This window comes from Phyllostomus hastatus, unplaced genomic scaffold (genome assembly GCF_019186645.2).
Source record: "Phyllostomus hastatus isolate PE091 unplaced genomic scaffold, TTU_PhHast_1.1 phas_contig_571, whole genome shotgun sequence".
Lineage (NCBI taxonomy): Eukaryota > Metazoa > Chordata > Mammalia > Chiroptera > Phyllostomidae > Phyllostomus > Phyllostomus hastatus.
Window position 1 is genome coordinate 156,028 of NW_025333913.1, and position 11,368 is coordinate 167,395.

The 11,368-nt window shown below is 37.5% G+C and overlaps 1 pseudogene; it reads left to right on the forward strand.

Moving 5' to 3' along the window:
* Window positions 1–10,168: 10,168 nt before the first annotated feature.
* Window positions 10,169–10,336, forward strand: LOC123824514 (annotated as a pseudogene).
* The last annotated feature ends 1,032 nt before the right edge of the window (window positions 10,337–11,368 follow it).

Below are 11,368 nucleotides of genomic sequence, written 5' to 3' on the forward strand. Positions count from 1 at the left end.
CATTTATTTATAAAACTCTTTCCTCAATATTTTTATTCCAGTAACCTCCTACCAATTTCCTTCATCTTAGTTTGTCTCTATTTCCCCAGTCAGAAATAAACAACTTAAAATAAACCACATAATTTTTACCTCTTAAAACACACACATCACTTCTTTTTGAAGTCACATTTATTTTCAATTTCAAAATGTTACAAGAAATGGGGCCTGGACCAGGGCAAGTTTGCCAAAACATAGCCAGTGGTGCATGGATTCTTGATTTTGTGCAGGAAGAATTCCCAAAAATAAGCCCAGGTAATTTTGAGGGTATGTTTACTAAAGCGGTGGGGGGAAAACAGTGAAACAAGGTTAGGCCTACAATAAAAGGAATCAGACGAGAGACTGGATGAGAGGGGCTGCTGTGGCTCTCTTACAACACTATGGGAAGGATGTCAAACTAAGAGGGGCTGCTCTCAGCTACTGCTGAATCACAGAAGTGGTGACTTGTGGAAAGGTTTCTGGGGGTTTTGCTTAGGGTGACCTGCCACTACCCATTCTTCTCCTGGTGTAAGTCTTGTTTAGGACCCCTGAGAGATTGGAAAAAGAAAGTTAATACAAAAAGTTAGTTGATGTGATGCCAAAAGGGTGCACACTGGATTCTTTTTCTTGAAGAGTTTTATTCTTCTCCAAAGGTAAAAATTTTGGGGGAGGTCTCAGGGAAGATCTCAAGATAATATTCATCAATTTTTTAAAGATGTGCCCTTGCAAGGCTGTGATCTCCACTAATTGGTCAGTATCAGGACAGAAGGTCTAAATTACATGACCATCTATATGTCAAGGGAGGAAAGACCACCCTGAAACCAAGGTCTTACACATGTTTTGTTCATTGCCAGGCACTCAGGTCTTTTCACCCCGGTGGCGTTGGTATTTGGCTGTAAATTGCTCTCCCAATTCGTCTGGCCATCTTTCTCAATTTCCTAATTTTACTTGCCAATGAATATTCCTAGACTCTTACCACCCTGCATGGAGAAAACAAACAAACAAACAAAAAACATGAAAAGAACATTTTTGATCATATAAAAGTTATTTTATACACCCTAGAAGTTATTAACAGTTGTACTATATGCACACTGATTGAGAAAGCTCAAAGAAGAAGTATAATTATTATTATGACTAATATTAGTAGACAGGTAAATACATTAAAATTGCAACATTGGTCATCAATTTATTGATTTATGTATTTATTGTTGAATATTGATGAAAGTATTGGTACATGGAATATCTGAGATTTTCCTGCCTCTGTTCTCCTCTAGAACTTTTATAGTGTTGTGACTTTTAAAAAATTTTTTTATTCATCTTGAATATATTTTTCTGTATGTTGTGAGTTGGTGAATGGGTTTCATTTTCTTTTGCATGTAGGCCTGCAGACCTCTCCACACCATTTGTTGAGGAGGCTGTTTGACTCCATTTTATGCTTCTGCCCACTTTATCAAATATTAATTGACCTTAGAGTCTTAGGTTTATTTCTGGACTCTCTATTCTGTTCCATTGGTCTATGTATCTGTTTTTATGCCAGTACCAGACTATTTTGATTACAATGGCCTTGTAATATAGTTTGGTACCAAGTGGTGTGATCCCTCTTACTTTGCTCTTCTTTCTCCAAAATGCTGAGGCTATTTGGGGTACTTTATGCTTCCATATAAATTTTTGAAATGTTTGTTCTATACCTGTGAAATATGCCATTGGTATTTTAATAGTTTTTGTGTTGAATCTATAAATTGCTTTGGGTAATGTGGACATTTAGATGACATTAATTCTTCCAATCCATGAGCACGGTATATACTTCTATTTATATATTTCTTTCTTAATTTCTTTCTTCAGTATTGTGTAGTTTTCTGAGTATAGCTCTTTTACCTCCTTGGTAAGGTTTATTCCTAGATGTTTTATTTTTTGTTGCTATAGTAAATGGGAATTTTTTTCTCCTTGCTGTTTCTGATATTTCTTTCATGGTGTTAAAAATACCTTTGCTTTCTGAATATTGACTTTGAATCCTGCTGTTTTGCCAAATTCACTTACTACATCGTGTAGGTTTTTTTCGTGGAATCTAGAGGGTTTTCTATGTACATGAGCATATCCTGTGGAAACAGGGACAGTTTTACTTCCTCCTTTCCAATTTGAATGCTTTTTATTTATTTTTCATGTGTGATTACTGTGGCTAGAGTTTCTAACACTACTTAGAATAGAATTGGTGAAAGCAGACATCCTTGTATTGTTCCTGATCTTAGAGGGAAAGCTTTTACTTTTAGCCTATTGATTATGATGATGGCTGTTCTTTCTCCTACATGGCCTTTATCAAGTTGAGGTGGTTCTCCCTCGACTCCCACTTTGCTGAGTGTTTTTATCATAAGTGGGTGCTGCCCCTTATGAAGTGCTTTTTCCACACCTAGGGATAAGATTCTGAGATTTTTTCTTTCCTTTTATTTGCATTACATTATGTTTATTTATTTGTGCATATTACACTATTTTTTTCACATGTCCCTAATTTTAATTAACATTTTCTGAGCTTGTTGCTACCTGAAAGACTCCAGTCCCATTTCTGTGGTTGAGAAATTGGGATCAGAGAGTATTTCAGAGGGGTGCCTACTCAGTTTCTATATAATTCAAGTACTTTTATGTTTAACTTAATTTAGTTACAAAAATGTACAGAGCATAAATGCCCAAAAAAGGTCCTGATATGACTTCTAACAACTACAGGTTTTATAAGAGCCCCTAACATTCATTGTAACTGGGTGGTATCATTGTCTTTTCTTGGTCAATAAGAAATATTGTACATAGATGTCCATGGAACATTTTTCATTGTTCATTGCTTGTTCATTTGTAGATCCTGTAAATGTGTAATGGACTCATACTGGAAACTTACCAGGCACTGTCTGAGGCACTGGGGACACAGTAGTGGATGAAAGACACAAACTGGACATGATTGCTGATGTCTAAGGATTTATTTGACCACTAATATTTGCAAGGCACTTCAGGATGCCTTAAGATTTTTAATCCCAGCCAAATAATTGACCTCAATGTGATTCTCCAGTACTTTTCTGAATTCCTTTGTATTTTCACAACACCTTTCTTCTTCTTACAACACACATTGAATTCTTCACAAAACTCTTTAACTCTAGGTGCTCAGAAGAAATCCAGATACTCTAACTTCTTTTCACACTGGTGCAATCATTCTTCCCTGTCACCTGGAGGATACACTTGTTGCATTGCTGAGCTCCCTACTTGCAACCCAGCAGCCTTACTAATGCTGGCTAATTTGGAGACTAAAATGTAATAAAATTACTCCTCCCACCTTCGAAATATTTTAGGTTTACCTAACCATCAAAATAACAGACACAGATTGGCAGAAAGAAATAAAGTTTTTAACATATGAACATGGATAATTCATATAAGCATAAACATTGCTGTGACTGTAAGGAAACACTGGGTACATATGACCTTTTTGAAAAAGGAGAGAAAAGGGAAAGTGGGGTCTTATATTTCAGAAGTCAGAGATTGCTCTACAGGTTATTGAGAACAGATCCAAATGGCAAGAAAAACCTGGGGCAACTCAGAATCAGTGGGTCAGAGTAGGTGTCTAGACAACAGTGTTTTACTTCCCAAAGTCCTCTCATGTACCGCACATAGTGAATTATCCTAAAGTGAATTATCCTGAAGCACATTTCCTGTCTGAATCCCTTGGCAGAAATGTAGAGAGGGTCAACAGTATTTTTCTGTGTTTTACTTCCTAATAAATAGCTTAAAATCAATATACTAAAACCAAATTGGCAGGGTGGCAAAATATTGGTTACTTTCAATAAACACAGATTAATCATCTCTCTTTTTTTTTTCTTTCAACCTCCCAGTGGCTCCCTACTTCACTCAGAGTAAAGTCAAGGTTCTAGCTGATGGATTCTTTATTTCTGACTTTATCTGCTCTCATCTTCTGATCTCTCTTCTCTAGTAAGTCCACATGCTCTGTGCAGAGCCAACATATTAGAATGGAACAAAGAAAATCACTCCAAGTATGCCTGACTTACTCTAACATACTGTCATACAATATTCTTATCACTGTTGTTTGGATTATCATGTTACTCCCTCACTGCCAAGTCTGATCTATGAGGTCTGAGATTTTGTCTATTTTCTTTGTATTGAGTAGAAGACTGTCAGGGAGATGGTGAGTAGAGGGTCGGTGTCCTTTGATAAATGAGTACAAAAATCACAAATGCAATAATGTTTAAGAGGGTAAAATATGGACCATTATGATCTCACATAACAGGAATTCTGACCTAGGTAAAAGACCAGTTAAAACATTTTTAAAAGAGAAGCGTCTAGTAGAGAATGAGCCCAAGCAAACTTAGAGCTCATGAGGTGGGAGGAATGAGAGATCCAGGCAGAGGATACAACGTGTGCAAAGGTCAGAAGGTAGGGAAGTTCATTGAACTAAATGAATTTTACTGACTTAGTTTTGTCATTGAGTGAGCTAATATGCCTCAGCTACACAGGAAACAGTCAGTACTGGAAAATTGCCAAAGCTCTTATTATTGCACTCCTCTGGGTACCATTTCCAGGTCTGCCCATTTGGAAACAACAATAATAGAAAAACAATACACTCTTATCCTGACCACAGAAGCAATTCATGATATTAAGCATGGATTATACCTTGACTGATGTACAAGTGACAGGCAATAACACACATATCTACAAGGTATACAATCTGCTGGTTGTTGACACTCCTACCAATTCCACGTGTTTCCATTTCACCCAAAGCTTTACACTTGCCTTTGTAATCTCTTCCTTTGCTCCTGCCAACCACCAGAATTTTCATGCTATTACTCATTTTCTTTCTTTCTGGATAAATTCATTTGCATTTTCTGAAAATTTGCATAAATAAAGTCATGTAGCATGTTCTCTTTTTAATCTGGCTTTTTAATTCAGCATAATTATTATATGAGTTAAAATCTATATAATAAAACTTGAAAAAGTCAGTGGCATTAAGTTTAATCACAATGTTGTGCAACTAACATGTCTACTTGGTACTAAATTATTTTAATCACTCTTATTAAACATTATAGCTATTGAATGATTGTTCTCCATTTCCCTATACATTATGTTGTGGAAAGTATGAATCTTTAATCTCTCTGGTCCTCCTCCTTAATTTCTGTCCCATATATCCTGTCCCATGACCCTTGCTGACTTGTATATCAGGTGCCCCCACTAGTTCCAGTGTCAACAAACAAATCTGTGTTTTCAAATCATTATATTTTCTTCCCTCCCTGTATCTCACCCTCATGCCCATCCTAATGTGGATTAGTGGCATCCTCACTTCACCCAACACGCCCTAGTGGTCACTCATGTAACAGGTAGGTCAGACCTTTACTCATATTATTCAGCCTCATTCTGAGTCTCAAAACAAACCCTCCTGCTTGGCACCCTAAGTCCCTTTGAAATTTACAAAGCCTAACACCCTCAGACCTCCCAGGCTTCACAGTTTCTCATCTGAAACTGAGCAGACACCATTCTTCCATAACTTGTCTCTGCGTTCAGCTCTGCTTACACACAATCCATGTCTGGACAGGTCCCCAAGATTCTCAGTACAACACACCAAAGCCACAGAGAGCAGAAATTGAATAGAACCAGAGAAGATATTTATTTCTGATTTCCTAGTTCTGGATGCAAGCTCTTTAAGTACAAGCATGTGGAAATTGTAAAAACAACAAAGAAAACAAGGAATGAGGACAGTGATGTCTACTTCGAGCTGAAGCTCAAATCGTGCTTCAAAGAGGCTCATTCAGTGCAGGCATGTGCATGGCTGACATAGCAGACACCTGAATGTTTACTAGGTATTTGAGCTTTATGATAGGATGTCTTTTTTGTGTCTTGGAGGTATAATGATCTTGTGTTTGAAGGTTCACTGACAATGTATGTGGAATGAGTAAACTTTTGACAGGGTGCTGCAATATGTCCTTTCTTGCCAGCACAGATTCATGGATTCTGCCCCACACATTTTTTGAAGTCACCTGCCATCCTAGGAAGAACTGTGAAGTCAGGTCATTGCCAACTTTGAACATCCAGTCAGAAGAAAGGCAAGACAATTGCAAATTTTTTTTTAATTAAGTAGGTAAGCAAAATATTGGGAGATTTGAAAGTATGTTAATAATTGACCCTTTGAGTGAGATACATGGTTAGCTAGTTACAGGGAGGTTATGTTAAAGAAAAAAAACATGCATCAAGGACATTTAGAAATAAAAGTAAGACTTGATTAAAGTTCATGCAATAGGGCAGTGAGACAGAATTGAAGGACACAAATTCAAAGGCTGGAGAGATTTTAGAACAAAAAGAAACATGGGAATATGTCCTTCCTAAAGTACTTTAGACAAAGAAAAGCAAAACCTGAAGAGGAGGGTCATTTTATGTTTTGGTTGTAAAGTTACTCAAGTATGGTACATTTCTACTCTTTCTCAGAGACTGGCTCACCAGGAAGGTTAAAATTTCGTGTAATGGGCTTGGTATTTGAGAAGATATTCTTTGGTTCTTAACACTGGCTAGAAGCTTTCAAAAGCACTTAGGTATGTTTCAAAAGAAAAGAACCAGCCATTACCAAACTACAATAATAGTTTCAACAGAATGGTTTAACAAATAGATGTCAGAGGCCTGTAATCAGGAACAAACTGCCTAAAGGTTGCTGACTGTGAGGGAACATTAGGTCCTCTAGGTCATAACACAAATGCCTTCTTCACAGTGGAGGGATCCACAAGTAAATCCCTTTCAGCCAAGAGCCAGTTTGCATCTCCTTCAGTTCCTGCAATTTATAAAGAGGTGCCAGTTCCTAGTAATGTGGGAACAGGGATAAAAGAGCTGAGAGATCTTGAACAGAGCCAGGATTTCATCTCCCAGGATGCTCTATTTTTACATATCTCTGCTCTCACTTTTTATTATTTTTTTTCATATATCATATAAAATGAACAAGAGTATTCTCAATCCTACAAAATGACTGCTGTAATTTACTTTGTCCTGATTAGTTATTGAAGTGAAGAAAAACTGACATTCACCACATAAGTTGCTCTGATGCAGGTTTTTCTATAGAATATAATGTGGGAGTTTTTTAAATTTTATTTTTAATTTTTTTATGTAATGTTGTTGAGTTGTTGTTGCCCTTCCTTTTTCCCCATTGTTCACCCCAATCCCAGCCTCCCCAGCTCCCACAGTCATCCCCCCTCATGCCTCATGCCCATGAATTTTCTGTCTGTGTTCCTTTTACTTGTCCCTCTCACCGCTTTCCCAAGTTTTCCCCTTTCCCACTCCCCTGTAGTCACTATCATTTCCTACTTTAGTTACAAATCTCTGGTTCCATTTCCCTCATTTGTTTGTTTTGGTGATTAGGTTACACTTAGAAGGGAGTCATACGGTATTCGTATTCGTCTTTTGACAATTGGCTTACCTCACTTAGCATAATGCTCTCCAGCTCCATCCATTCTGCCACAAACAGTAGGAGCTCCTTATTTTTTTTTTTCCTACTGGATAGTAACCATTGTATAAATGTGTGGCGGGGGGGCGGGGGGCTCTCCCCGCAGGGCCCCGCTGGCCTCCACAGAAGAGAATAAGTCTACCAGGACATGATCTGCTGGGAGAGGAAAGGTGACCAATTTCAGAGAAGGGCCAGGAGCCTGTTCCTCAATGGGCTTTCAATGGGTTTGTTTGCACAGGAATGCAAGTGAAGCTCATCAATCATTGTCAGGCAGTAAAGGTCAAACAATAGATAACAAAGAACTCTGAGGGCCTATTTTGAGTCAGGGTCAGATAGCGAACGACCTATAAAAAATTGAGGAACAAACTCACTTCTTGCTTCGACCCTTATCATTCAATTGAGAGCATTATAAACAGCACAAGTTTCACAGGATTTTACATACTCTTCCTTAGGCCTGATCACCCTAGGGAACCCACTCTTTCCAGCACAGGGCAATACCCACCACCAGCATTCTTTCAGGCTTAAGACATTGTCTCAGGCTTAAGACAGGTAGGGGTAGTAAGGGAGCCAAGACATTAGGAGACTTCTTTGCAGACAAAATGAGGACTCAGGCTATGTCATAGCCAAGAGGCAAGGGTCCATCACTCCCTCTTGCTGTAGCCCCCCAAGTCCTTCTTTGGGGCTCCATGTGATCATGCTTGTCTTAGGTCATTCCTCCCTTGGGGAATCTTACTCGTCATTGGCTAACCAACCAAGCATTGGGGGCCAGTTATGGATGAAGAAAAAGGAGCAGAAGTGGCACCCCTGCCAGGGAGATAAGCCTTGTCTTCTTAGTGGCTTACGGTCCAAAGGTTGCTCACTCAGCCTTAGCCATGGGGGGTGGGGGGGTTACAGCTTCTGAAACCAGTCAGGGCAATTCCCAAAATAAATGTATCATGGTTTTTGATCCCCTCATTTACTGATGGGCATTATTAGGCTGTTTCCAGTACTTGGATATTGTAAGTAACACTGCTATGAACTTTGGGGTGCCTAGGTTCTTTGGAATTGGTGATTCAGCATTCTTGGGTCCTCATTCTAGTCTCATCAGTGGGATCACTGGATTGAAAGGCAGTTCCATTTTTACATTTCTGAGGAAATTCCATACTGTTTTCTACAGTGACCACACTAGTCTGCATTCCTACCAACATTCTATTAGGGTACACTTTTCTCCACAACCTCACCAGCATTAGTTGTTTGTTGATTTATTAATGATGGACATTCTGACTGATGTGAAGTGGTATCTCCCTGTGGTATTTTTAAGTTTTTTTTTTTATTGTTGTTCAGTATAGTTGTCTCCATTTCCCCCCCACCACTCCGTCCACCCCAGACATCCACACTTCCCACCCTTGATCCTACCCCTCTTTGTTTTTGTCCATGTATCCTTTATAGATGTTCCTGAAAACCCTTCCACCTCCCCCTAGCCCCAGTATGCCCTACCATCTCCCCTCTGGTTACTGTCAGTTTGTTCTTAATTTCAATATCTCTCTAATGTCTAGTCATTCTGAGCCTTCCAGCATATGTCTGTGGTCCCTCTCTATGTCTTTCTTGAAGAAATGTTTGTTCAGACCCTTTGCCCATTTTCTAATTGGATTGCTTGTCTTTTTGATGTGGAGTTGTGTGAGTTCTTTATATATTTTGGAGATTAAATCCTTGTCTGAGATATTATTTGCAAATATGTTTTACCATACAGTTTATTCCCTTTCCATTTTATTGTTGTTTCCTTTAGCCATGCAGAAGCTTTATAGTTTGATGTGAACCCATTTGTTTATTCTTTCCTTTCAATCCCTTGCCATAGGGGATATATCAGTGGAACTATAGCTGGCTAGGATATCTGAAATTTTCATGCTAGTGTTTTCCTCTACAACTTTTATGATGTCATGAGTTACATTTAAGAATTTTATCCCTCTTGATTTTATTTTGGTGTATGGTGTAATTTGGTCTAGTTTCTTTTGTTTTTATTTTATTTATATATTTTTTGCATGTACTTATCCAGATCTCCCAACATCATTTTCTGAAGATGTTATTTTTACTCCGTGTTATGTTCCTGCTCCCTGTGTCAAATATTAATTGACCATGCAGACATGGATCTGTTTCTGGCCTCTCAATTCTGTTCCATTGGTCTCTGAGTCTGTTCTTATGCCAGTACCAGACTGTTTTGATTGCAATGACCTTATAATATAGTTTGATATCAGGTACTGTGATCCCTCCTACTTTGTTCTTTTTTCTCAAAATCGCTGAGGCCATTCAGGGCTGTTTATGGTTCTATGTAAATTTTTGAAACATTTGTTCTATATCTGTGAAATATGCCATTGGTATTTTCATATGGATTGCACTGAATCTTTTGATTGCCTTGGGTAGTATGGGCATTTTAATGATGATAATTCTTCCAGTCCATGAACATGGTATATGCTTCCAGTTATTTGTGTCTTCCTTAATATTTTTCTGTGTTGTATAGATGTATGAGCACAGGTTTTTACTTCTGTGCTTAAATTTATTCCTTAGTATTTTACGTTCCTTGTTGCTATAGTAAATTGAATAATTTTCCTAATTTCTATTTCTGATATTTCACTGTTGGTGTACAAAAATGCCTTTGATTTCTGAATGTTGACTTTGCATCCTGATATTTTGACAAACTCAATTATTAGATCCATCATTTCTTGGCCTTTTGGCTAAGATCAGCTATAGTATCTGTTCTTATCAGTTCAATTATTACATCCAGTAGTTTATTGGTGTAGTTCATAGGGTTTTCTATGTACACTGTCTTGTCATTTGCAAACAGTGAAAGATTTACTTCCTCCTTTCCAGTTTGGATGCTTTTTATTTCTTTTTAATGTATAAACACTGTGGCTAGAATTCGAACACTATGTTGAATAGAAATTGTGAAAACATATACCCTTCTCTTGTCCCTGATATGAGGGGGAAAGCTTTTATTTTTTACCTGTTTAATATGATGTTGGCTGTAGGTTTCTTATATATGGCCTTTATCACATTGAGTTATGCTTCATCTGCTTCCCCTTTGCTGAGTGTTTTTATTATAAATGGGTGTTGTACCATACTAAATGATTTTGCAGCATCTGTTGATATGATCATGTGTTTTTTGTCTCTCATATTTTATGTGGTGTAGTCCATTATTGATTTGTATATACTGTACATCCTTGTATTCCTTGATGCATTTCACTTAATCATGGTGTATGATATTTTTAATGTATTGCTGGATGTGGTTTGCCAATATTCCATTGAAGATTTTTGTGTCTATGTTTATCAGTGATACTGGCCCGTACCTTTCTTTATTTTTTGTGTCTTTATCTTGTTTTGGAAGTAAGATAATACTGGTCTCATAAAAAGAGTTTGGGAGTCTTCCCTCTTTTTGGATTGTTTGGCATAGTTTGAAAAGAATCAGGTTTAGCTCTTCTCTAAATGTTTGTTAAAGTTTTCCTGTGAATCTGTTCAACACTGGGTTTTTGTGTGCCAGGAGTCTTTTGATTACCACTTCAATTTCACTAGCTGATATCTGTCTATTCAGGCTTTCTGCTTGTTCTGCACTCAGTTTTGGAGGAATATATATTTCTAGAAACTTGTCTATTCCATCCAGGTTCAAATTCCTTGGTATATATTTGTCCACAGTATTTTCACATGATCCTCTGTATTTCTGTATTGGTTGTAACTTCATTTGTTTCATTTCTGTTTTTTTTTCTTTAATTTGGATCATTTCTTTTTTTGTTGATGAGTCTGGTTAAAAGCTTATTGAATTTGTCTTTTTAAAGAACCAGTTCCTGGATTTATTGATGTTTTGGATTGGTCTTTAGTTTCTATGCCATTTAATTCTGCTCTGATTTTTATTATTTCCTT